This window comes from Rhea pennata, chromosome 1 (assembly GCF_028389875.1).
Source record: "Rhea pennata isolate bPtePen1 chromosome 1, bPtePen1.pri, whole genome shotgun sequence".
Taxonomy (NCBI): domain Eukaryota; kingdom Metazoa; phylum Chordata; class Aves; order Rheiformes; family Rheidae; genus Rhea; species Rhea pennata.
In genome coordinates this window covers 143,413,866-143,425,337 of record NC_084663.1, presented here as the reverse complement: position 1 = coordinate 143,425,337, position 11,472 = coordinate 143,413,866, and positions in this window count along the sequence as shown.

Here is an 11,472-nt window from a genome sequence, read left to right as displayed (position 1 = left end):
AGCTCTCCAACAATCTTTGTAGCCCTACGCTGGACTCTCTGCAGTAGCTCCATGTCTCTGTTCTCCTGGGGAGCCCAGAACTGGACACAGGACTCGAGATGAGGCCTCCCCAGGGCTGAGGAGAGGGGCAGGATCACCTCCCTTCACCTGCTGGCAACACTCTTCCTAAGGCAGCCCAGGATACCGTTGGCCTCTTGGCCACAAGGGCACATTGCTGGCTCATGGTCAGCCTGTCATCCACCAGCACTCCCAGGTTCTTCTCCACAGAGCTGCTCTCCAGAAGGTCAGCCCCCAGCTTGTACTGGTGCCTAGGGTTATTTCTCCCTAGGTGCAGCACTCTGCACTTGCCCTTGTTGAACCTCATGAGGTTCCTCTCCGCCCAACTCTCCAGCCTGCCCATGTCTCTCTGAATGGCATCACAGCCCTCAGGTGTATCAGCCACTCCTCCCAGCTTGGTAGCATCAGCAAACTTGCTGAGGAGGCACTCTGTCCCCTCATCCAGGTCATTGATGAAAAAGTTGAAGAGGATAGGACCCAGTACTGAGCCCTGGGGGACACGACTAACCACAGGCCTCCAACTAGACTCCACGTCACTGATGACAACTCTCAGAGCTTTGCCTTTAAGCCAATTCTCAATCCACCTCACTGTCCACTCATCTAACCCACACTTCCAGAGCTTCTCTAGGAGGATGTTATGGGAGACAGTGTCAAAAGCCTTGCTGAAGTCAAGGTACACAATGTCCACTGCTCTCTGCTCATTAGTGAGTAGAGCAGCCAATCTGTGGAGTGAAACATTGCTGAGGCCCCAAGAGCCATAAGGCATTCATGGAACAGAGTGTTTCCTAGACTAGCTCTGTTCCAGCCTCATAGGCTGAATGTCCGTTGGTGGTCAAAGACTGTTAGGGGCCCTTCTGGAGCACAGTTCCCAGTTCCTCTGCTCCACTACGTGAATGAAAACATGGGAACAATCAAAAGATTCACTTCACAAACATTGTGAATCTGAACTGAGAAGTCAGCGTGGACTAGCCTGCTTCCCCTCTCCAGAAAAGAGCCCCAGGGGACCACTCTCAGTGTCAACACACTCTCTTCTCCGGATGTACTGACTGCTCCCTTGATGTCTTGGTAGAGGTTTAGAGTTCACATGTCTCGGGACATGTGAAGCAGGCAAACATGCAAACTTCCTTCATCCCATCTCCCCTTACCTTAAACATCACAGAAAATAAGCTATCCTTGAAATCAACAGAGAAAAATATAAATGGTAAGCCTTAATTTCTACCTGTGTCTCTCAATTGGCCTTGAGCTTTTTATGTGTTTATACAGAAATCTTGCCTTTTAAAAGTACAGGAACCTTCTCATGAAGAGATATATTATCTGTTTTTACAGATAAATTACTCAGGCATGCTGCTTTACAAAGCGTCCTGTGCATATATACTGTACTACTTGCTGGAGACTTGGTTCCCTACACTTCTTATCATTTGAAGTTTATTTTTTGTTAAAATTAAGCAAGGACAGAGTGGAAGTTTATCTGTTGCATGTCACACCAGATAAAGAGCTAGGCTGTGCCTTGGAATACACCCAGAAGTGCTGCCATGGTTCTCATTCAGGCTATTTTCATTCATTTAAATCTCAGTGCATTTTTGAAACCTCATGTGACTGTTTGATTGTATTAGAGTCAGTATGTGTATACACTAGTCCGTTACTTTTCTATTCCTTGTTTTGACCAACTTCCTTTAGGGAGACATTAATTCCCAGAAATAAATAACAAGCATCACAGAACTGAAATACTAAACTAGGCTGCAAGTTGTAGTTAATGGAAAACTGAAATCTCTGTTTCTGCAGTCAGAAATGCAGAATCAGTGTGACAAGCAGATGAAGGCAGAGGGACAGAATTCTCTGGTCCCCTTAGACAGGGTGATTCTGAAGTTCCCATTTGAGCTAGAAACATATTTTCCTTCCAGAACATATGTGCTCTCGCATGTGCCTCTTGCCTCCCGAGGGGGATGATGGAGTCTGATTTGTCCCATCATTTGTTTAAAACATACTGGACTGCAGACCTCCTAAGATAGTTTTTCTTTGGGGGAAGGAGTGAGGGGAGAGAAATATGCAAAGAAAGGGTATCTAAAGTCCCTTTTGACTTATAATTATTCCTGAATGATTTTGACATGTTATGTCTGAAATCAAGCTTTAATTATCAAGAAACAACTGCCCATTTTCATTGACCTTTTCCTTTTTCAAGGGATTTTGGTATCTCAAGAAGTTGTCCCTCCCACTAACCTCTAGTTCCCTTTAAGATACTCTTAAAGTCAAACCAAATTACTCCTACTTTTGAAACAAAACCTAGTGCTGAGGTCCTAAAGAAAAAAAAAAAACACATAAAAAACAACCAGATAAACCAGCTGCCTTCACAAAGCTGAAATAGCCATTAAGATATTTTTGCAGCTGCTGAAAAAGGCTTGGGACTTAACACCCACAAAGCCTGAGCACCTCCTTGCTCACCCCCACACAGTGAATCATCCGCATGGACACCTGTCTCAAGCTCCTGCTGCCCTCTTCATACCTTACTGGACGCTTGCCCGGCTTGTCCTTTCTCACAGCCAGCTCTGATTACCTGTTTTTATTTTCTTAAATGTGGATGATTCCTGTCTGCAAACTGGAAAGTTGCTTGTGAGCCACGAGATCTGCTCTCCCCTCACAGTGCAGGGCACTTTCTGCTCCTCTGTCAGTGTGTAATTGATTAACTTGCGCACACCCTGCTGGTCATTGCTCCCATGAGTACAAGGCCAGAGCTCTATCACATTGTGCCCCCTCTTTAGGGCTCACAAGTGGTGCTGCATTGGCATGTTTGGTTTGAGAAAATAAGATCCACCCTGACATTGCAACTTCACTCGGGAACAGGGAAAACAACGAAAGTGAGCTGGTAATTGGCAGCTAGGGAGTTCAATCAAACTGAGTTTGATTGTCAACAGTGACAACACCCAAAGACTGAGGACAGTGACTTTTCCTCCATGACCTGACCTAAAATTTCTGCAAGTCAATGAAAAGTCCTTTGACTTCTTTCTGCACTTTGGCTCAAACCACACAAACAACCGTTGGCCCTCTGCCAGCTCCTCCACCCATGTTAGCAGCTCTCAGATGTTGGTTCACCTGCCAGTTTCGTCCTCGGTTACTTTCATCAGCTTCTTTCCTCCCCTTTTTATTTGCCTTCCTATTATGTCATCAACAGTGTGAAATGGTTCTTTGATCATCACATAGTTCAGCAAAGCAAACCACCGCAATGTATTTCTTCCTTCACCTAGAACTCAAACACACAATAGTTCTTATGTGGTGATTCCTTGCAGTTTTTAGCATTAACAGGAAGTGATTTCAGTGTGCTTGTAGTGGGTGGGATAAAGGGGAAGATGACCCATCAATAGAAAAGAGTGGGCTCATTACCCCATGTCAGATCAGCTCAGCCAGCTGGAGGCAATGCAGCCTGTCATCCTGGCAGAAGAACCTGATTGCCATTTTTTAATAGGCTGCAAAGGGCATGTGTACTGTGTTTTGAATGGGTGGCCCACCCGCAGAATAAGCATGCTTGGCCACTGCAAAGAACAGATCAGCAGAAATATTTTAGTGAGAGGATTAATCACCAAGGCTCTCACTCTTAAAAGTCAAGATCCTGTGAAATCTTTTTAAAATTACCCCTTGGTCAGCCTTTCTTCTCCTCACTATGGCTTGGCCTGTCCCGGGTTTCTTTATGAGTGACAAGAAAGCAGTGGAAGAAAACCCGGGAAATTTCAGCACACCACTTCACATTTACACAGTAGAAATATTAGAGCAGTTCTGGGCCCTGTTTCCATAGGCTGTGGTAGAGCTAGAAAGGGGAGAGAGAAGAGCTGCAAGGCTCAGAGGCAGAGAGCAGTGTTTGTAAGAGGAAAGACTGAATGAAGAGACTAGTGCTTTGCAATAGTGGAAAAGAGGTGACTAAGTGGAGAGCAGATAAAGGTGTAAGAAGCTCGTGAGTAATGAGGTGGTGACTGAAGAGTGACTGTTTACCATTTCTCACAACACAGGGCTTTCCGACAAATGAAGTTACGAGGCAGAAAGATTAGAACAAACATCAAGAAATACTTTCTCTGAGAATATAGCTTCAAGCTGTGGATCTTGCTCTGCAGTGAGCAAGTTGAAGTGAGCAGCTGATATTATATTGTTGATAGGACTAGGGATGGCAATAGAGGCAACACTAGTAAGTGTGAGATGAAAGTAGGTAGACGGTGGGTGCAAGTCAAAGGAGAAGGAAATATCATTTGGTTCATAATGAACAGGACTTGGTACAATCAGAGGAGGAATGCCAGGCAGCCTGAAATTATAATCACTGTGAGTAGGAAAGAGGAATAAACTGCACAAAGTGGAATTGAGTCATAGATTTTAATATCAGACAGTGATCAAGAGATCTGACTTCTTATGTTCAAAAATGCCAGGCAATTTTACCCTATAAATCCTACACAGGAAAAGTAGGCATATTCAGTGACTCAACATGAACATAAACACATATTCCTTTCTCTGAAGAAAACTGTAACAGTCAGACCCAAGCCCTCTGTGGGCTTGAATATGACCATCTTAAATCAGCAGGTAGATCTCCTTGCTGCAGTAATTTGCCCTGAAGTAGGAAAGTGGTGCTTGTTCTAGATTTAAAAATGTTTAACTACTGTGTGCACAAAAACATTGTTTTTCTAGCTTTAAAATGCAAGTAAGCTTAATTACAGATCTTATACATGATTGCATTACAAAGCTTTATCACTAAAGAGCACTGAAAGTTTCCTGCTGCTTTGTGCTCACTTGCATATCATTACAATCTGCCCAAAAAAGTTGCTTTCTGAATTTATTGGAAACTTTGAGCTTTCATTCATTCTGAGGCATTGCCTGTCAGCTAGTAGTAACCACTGTAAGCAAGCAGTCGAAACTATAAACTCACCAGAAAGACTGCAGAGAGACTGCTCATGTGTAAAAGCCCCATCTGCAGTCGTTCGTACCAATGTCATTCTCATTCAGTAACTTTCTGCACTTGCCTTGTACTCAATTGCTGCAGGTGACAATGACTACAACAAATGAAGAGCAACATTAATCCAGACTCCATACATGCTATACCAGTAGGTAAAAATGTATCACACAAAATTATTTCAGATGATGATTATTAGAGCTGCAAAGTGAAATATTCCAAAGTTACCGTGACAGAATGAAAAGTAATGTATAACCTAGATCTTTTATTCAACCTTTCTTTGTGTGCATGCCTCTGGATGCAGTTTCTATCAATATGACTACAGATGGATAAACCTAGCAGGCAGGAAGAAGCTGTTTTGTGAAAGGACCAGGGCTGGGCCATGAAAGACTCATCTATAGGACCATTTTATCCTAAAGAATATGCTGAATGAATCTGAGTGCTACAGAAATTAAAAGGAAGATGTCCCGATAAGGATTGTCACATGCTGTGCAGGATAGCTGTTTATGAACTGGAAGTTTTCATTTTGATAAGGTCCATTACTAATACTAATGACTCACATATAAAATTTTGAGTTAAACTCCCAACTTAAAAAAAATAAAAATGCTTGGCCATTGCAAAGAACAGATCAGCAGAAATATTTTAATGGAAGGAAATAAAAACATTGTTTTTAAAGAAAAAAAAAGAAATATTTGTTTGAAGGTGAATATGTCTTAAAAAAAATCAGCCACAAGCAAGCAATGGACATATCAAAAAAATTAAGAATAAATAGTTCAAGATGTAAAGTACTGAAACAGTATAAGCAAAAGAAAAAATCTTTTAAGTGGGCATGTTTAGCAATTTGCCTATTAGCTGGAGTTACCTGCTTCATTTATAACAATTCTTTTCAAGATTCTGCTAGGTGCATGTTTAATTTTTTTTCACTTTGTTAAATGTTATGCTTACCACGTGTATCCATAAACACATATATAATAAGCACAACATTTTTAGTTTTAATATTATGTTTTTATTTTTCTGGGGAAGAAAACAACAGAGTTACAAAGTCAGGAGTGCAAATGAACCTAATTCTCTTTCTGGGAAATCTGGGTTTTTTAACTATTTTGCATCAAATTCACATCTATCAGTTACACTTCTCTTTCTCTGAATCTGCTTATATTAACATCATTTTTAGGGTACTTAACCTTCAAATTAATATATTGTCCCAGTCCCATATCTAAAAGAAAAAAGAAAAAGAAAAGAAAATGCAAGTTTTCTTGCATTTCTTGCAAGAAATCTATAGGAGACTGAGGAGAAATTATATAAGTAAATTTATTTATGATTTCTTGATTATAAAATTCTTAAGATTAGAAAATAATAATACCTTCTGTGACTTCTCTTCAGTTTGAAGAAAAAAGCCACTTTTTTTTCATCTCCCATCATTGAATATATCTTTTTTTCAAATTTCTAATCCTCTGGCATATTCCATTCCAGAACACCATCATTAATAGCTTCTTTTGCTCTTTCCTGGTAAAAGATAGACCTTCAGCTACCGTGTAACAATTATGTACAGCAGGCAGGAAGACTGAACTTTGTTTCCTCAAAGCACAGTAAAGAAGCTAAGTGGAATGCAACCTAAATGAGATGTCAACACATATATATGGGGCTAAATTCTGATTTATTAAATGTATTAAATTGCATATTGCATATGCAATTGTAGATAGCAAATTATGGAGGATGAAATGGGAAAGGAGAGAAAAATCTAAATAGTCATCTGTAGCCTGGAAGAAAACAAGTTTTATTAAATTCACTGATCCCTTCTTTCTGTGTACTTTCTCCACATTCAAAAAAACCACCAGTGGAGAAAACAATAGTCCAGTAGTCAAAAACTAGCTGTCAATATTTCCCCTGCCAAAAAGAAAGAGCAAGTAATGGAGTCAATGCAAAACCAGTAATCTTTCCATATTCTGTTGAATAACTGTTCCATCCTACATATCTCAATTCTTCCGAGTCCTCACCTGCTATGTACAGTGAGGAAGAGACCAGCCCAGGAAAATGTCAGAAGATTATTTCATCTTTCAGAGCTCAAGATACTTTGAGATTATCCAAAATTTAGTCCCATATAAAGTGCCTGTTAGAAACAGCAGAAAGAAATGAGAAGTCACTGGAGTTAAACAATTGTTTCAAGACGAGCAACGCTTTACTGCCTCGTAGCATGTTCCATAAAAGTTACTCACTGACTGAAGCTACAGTACTGAAATTCTTTTAAATCTATCTTTTAAATCATGAGAGAAATAGTATTGTAACTGGAAACAAACTTTTCTGTTGTACATATGAGGAACCTATGCATTGACCTATTTCTTGCAGAGATTCATAACTATCACTGTCACTGTTTCAGCTTCTGGACCCTGCAGTGACGTTCAGCTTTATTAAGCCAGCTCATATGAAAACTAACTTTAATGAAAGTTAAGAAATGTTAGCAAGGATAAGGGAAGGAAAGAATAACATTTCGTCATAATTCATTTCTGCATTCGTACACCATAGATACTCATCTCCCACTGCACTGTGTGAGGACTGAATGTACTTTGACAGTGGGCAAGGCTGGAGAATTTTGCCTGCAATATGCAGATTGTTTCTAGGAAGAAAGAAGATGAGCATAGGGCATGAGAGCAAGAACGCTTTGATTTCACATTGGTGCTCTGATAAGCCTTTGCTCATATGTGGGCTCATATGTGTACTGGTGAGTCCATAATGGCTGGGAAACTATGAAAAGTACCCTGGAATTTCCAGTAAGCTTCCCTTCCCCCTCCTCCCTCCACTGCTAGAGATACTGATGAAGAGTAGATAAGTACACAGTTTAAGAGCTTTTCCGGAGAAGCATCTGCACATGCAGTTCTATAGGAGATACTGAAACTAAGATAAGAACATTAAGAATTATTTTTTCCATGCTACCTTTAACTTGTTATGAATGCAGTTGTTTTCATGGGCTATGGCAAAACAAAGCTGTTGGATTTTTCTGCACTTTGATGCCAAAACTAACATTCTGACTCAAATTATATTAGCGAAATAGATCTGTTTCAGTCTTGACAGTCTTCTTGGCTTTTCATTAGAAAAGACCAAGGAACAAATGTTGATTACGGCAATTTCTGTGGCTGCTATATTGTGAGCTAGAACAATAGCAAAACCAGTGCTTATAACCTTCCAGCTAGCAGTTCGCTTCAATAAAATGGGCTCCAGTCCTGAAAAATGCAGTGGCTTTCCTTGAAAAAAAAAAAGGCGGGGGGGAGGCAGGGTTCATTCGTAGTTTAACTGAAAACTGGTGGTGTTTCAGCAGCTTGCCAGTGGAGGGTGTGTTGAAACAGTCTAACTTCTTTCCACATTGTCTTGTGTGCAACTGCTAACAACAACCTTTGTGACATCTGGAACCAAACTTACTAAAAAATCAACTGATCAGTGTGAAATAATGCTAGACAAAGTACTCAGTAAACTCAGGATTTACTAAGATGACTGATGAGTCTTATCTTTAGAAAACATCTTAATCCTTGTCTCAAGTATTTTGAAAGATGCAGGTACAACACTCATTTAATCTGTGAGAGAGTTTATTGCACCTGCTTTTGTGTGTCCTTAGATAAGATCAGCTCTTCACAAAACTAAGCTATCCAAAAGTTACAATATAGCTAATAATAACAATTTCACTCTTCTGAAACTACTGAATGAAGGAATGTAGGGTTTTATTTTCAGAAGTGGAACCGGTCTCTGTTGGTACTTTCTGGTTGAGAATTTTCATCTGCTTTCTCAAATTGCTAAATTAACTTTTCCCACGTGGAATTTGACTGAGAATCAGCATTTTTCACCTCTAGTGTGCTTAAACTGTATCACAGAAAGATCTACAACTCTAGTTCCTGGAAGTGAGGTCTGTGGACTTGTGATGATCTGGATGGTTCATTCTAATTTTCAAAATTGATTAAATCTCTCATGAACCATCTCAACTTACTATTCCTGAAAACTCTCATATTCCACCATTACTGTTGACAATGTCCTAAAAATATTCCAGATTTTTCAATTATTGCTTAAATGTATTTTAGTGCTTTGAAGTTTAAATTTTGCACAAAGACTGATAACATCAAAGATATTTTGAACAGTTTTTCTTTGACCTTGAAGTCATATACTGAGTTTATTCAAGTAAAGATTAAAATCAGCAAAGAATTTAGGTCAGTTATAGGCAGTAGAGGAGTCAGGATAAGAGAGGAGGGGACTATAAAGGGAAATATTCACAAAACAGAATCTGCTTATGCTGATGTTGCTACCAAGAAAAAAATAAATTTTTATCATAGTGATGGATGTCTACCTCTCATTGAGCCTGGGAAAGTGGATCCTTTCATTGAAATGGCATCTGCATTGTACAAATGGCTTTTGCATTTCTAAAGAGATAGTATCAGTCCTTATTTTTCCAGGACTGTGAATATTATCTGTTGGGTTCATTAGAGGATAAGGTTGGGGAAGGCAATTGAATCTAACTGAAACCTTGGAGGACACTGAGAAGAGCTATAGATTAGCCCTAAAAGTGGATTTGTTTTTTTCAGAAAAGAGCTTGCTGTGTAGAATGTTACTGACAATGAGCAGCAAGCAAGGAGAAAGGATTCCTGATCCCATAGGTCAAGAAGACACCTACAACATATCACTGAAAAGAGAGAGAGTCAAGACCTTAAGACCTTTTAGTTTTGTGCTTACTGTAGGAAGATCCTTTTTTATTATTATTATTATTCCTTCTCCCAAGTCCTCTAGAAACATTAATAATTTGTCACCTGTTTTGAATGTCCCCTTACATAAATGTACTTCTACTTTGACTTAACTGGCATTAACCTGATGGGTTATTGCAGGGTCCAGAAGCTGAAACAGTGACAGTGATAGCTATGAATCTCTGCAAGAAATAGGTCAATGCATAGGTTCCTCATATGTACAACAGAAAAGTTTGTTTCCAGTTACAATACTATTTCTCTCATGATTTAAAAGATAGATTTAAAAGAATTTCAGTACTGTAGCTTCAGTCAGTGAGTAACTTTTATGGAACATGCTACGAGGCAGTAAAGCGTTGCTCGTCTTGAAACAATTGTTTAACTCCAGTGACTTCTCATTTCTTTCTGCTGTTTCTAAGAGGCATTCCACCACTTTACCTTGCAAGTTTTGTTGGATAATCCCAAAGTATCTTGAGCTCTGAAAGATGAAATAATCTTCTGACATTTTCCTGGGCTGGTCTCTTCCTCACTGTACATAGCAGGTGAGGACTTGGGAGAACTGAGATACATAGGATGGAATGGTTATTCAGCACAGTAAGGAAAGGTTCTTCCTTCTAAGTGCTATTTTTTACGTTATTTATATTTTTAAAGTATCTCTATTACTCTCAGTGTTACTCTCTCCCTTTATATCTATAGAATAGACATTTTCTTCTGCTTTCTCCCCATCTAATTGCAGACCCAGACTACAATGCTCCATTACTCACTTTGGAACTTAGCAGAGGGGAAAAAACGGCATTAAAGAGTATTTAGCAGGATGAAATGCTGGTAATTACAGCCATGGTGGTGTCTTTGGACAGGGACAATTGAGGTTGCTTCAGCTGTTTCAGTACAAGCATCTAACCGTATCTAACCTCTCTAGGCATGTTTGGCACTAAAGGTGATACCACAGAGATGGGATCTTATGGCTCCTGAACTCCTGCATCTGGTAGCTGGAAGTTCCCTTTTTGTGGATAGTCACCTGTTTGATATTGAACACCTTCAGCACAGAGCAGGGCAAGAGTCAGCTGCTGACAAAGCAAAGCACACTGTAAAAATGAATCACTGTAGTAAATAAAACATGCCAAAGCTACTACCCAGTGGTGGACAGCTTCTGTAGCATACTTTGCAACTCTGTCACAGGCCAAATAATGACAAAACAGAAAGAAGATGCATTATCTATCACTCTCATAGGAGAGGGATGCTGAGAACAACTCTGGCTGGGAACAGATATAATATTCTTTAAGTGCTTTTATGATCTTGAGTATGTATGTGTGTATGAGTGTATATTTTTAATATAAAGAGATGCCTAATACATGCATATCTTATTATATAAAATATTTTGCATATGTATGCATACACTTACATATATTTTTATTCTTTTACCATGAGATTGAACCAGATACTTCGTATTTTTAGATACGATATTTATAAATACAAGCATCCTGTTTTAAAGAAAAGCTTCAATATGCCCCTCTAAATATTGCATAAGCAATATCCTGAGTGTGCCATAAGCCTCTATTGTGACAGCAATGTATTAAATTAAGTCGATGCTAATTTCTCATACGAAGTCTAGGCATAACTTCATCCTCATGCACAGCTAAGCCTCATGCCACAGTCAAATGAGTACGTTCTAATGGTTGTGTCCTCTTACAAAAGCCTCTGGGCAACTTCAAGCTTAGGTTAGTGCTGGAAATCTGGCTCTCCAGGGCAGTTATTCTGTACTTGCAACAAGATGTGTCTCCA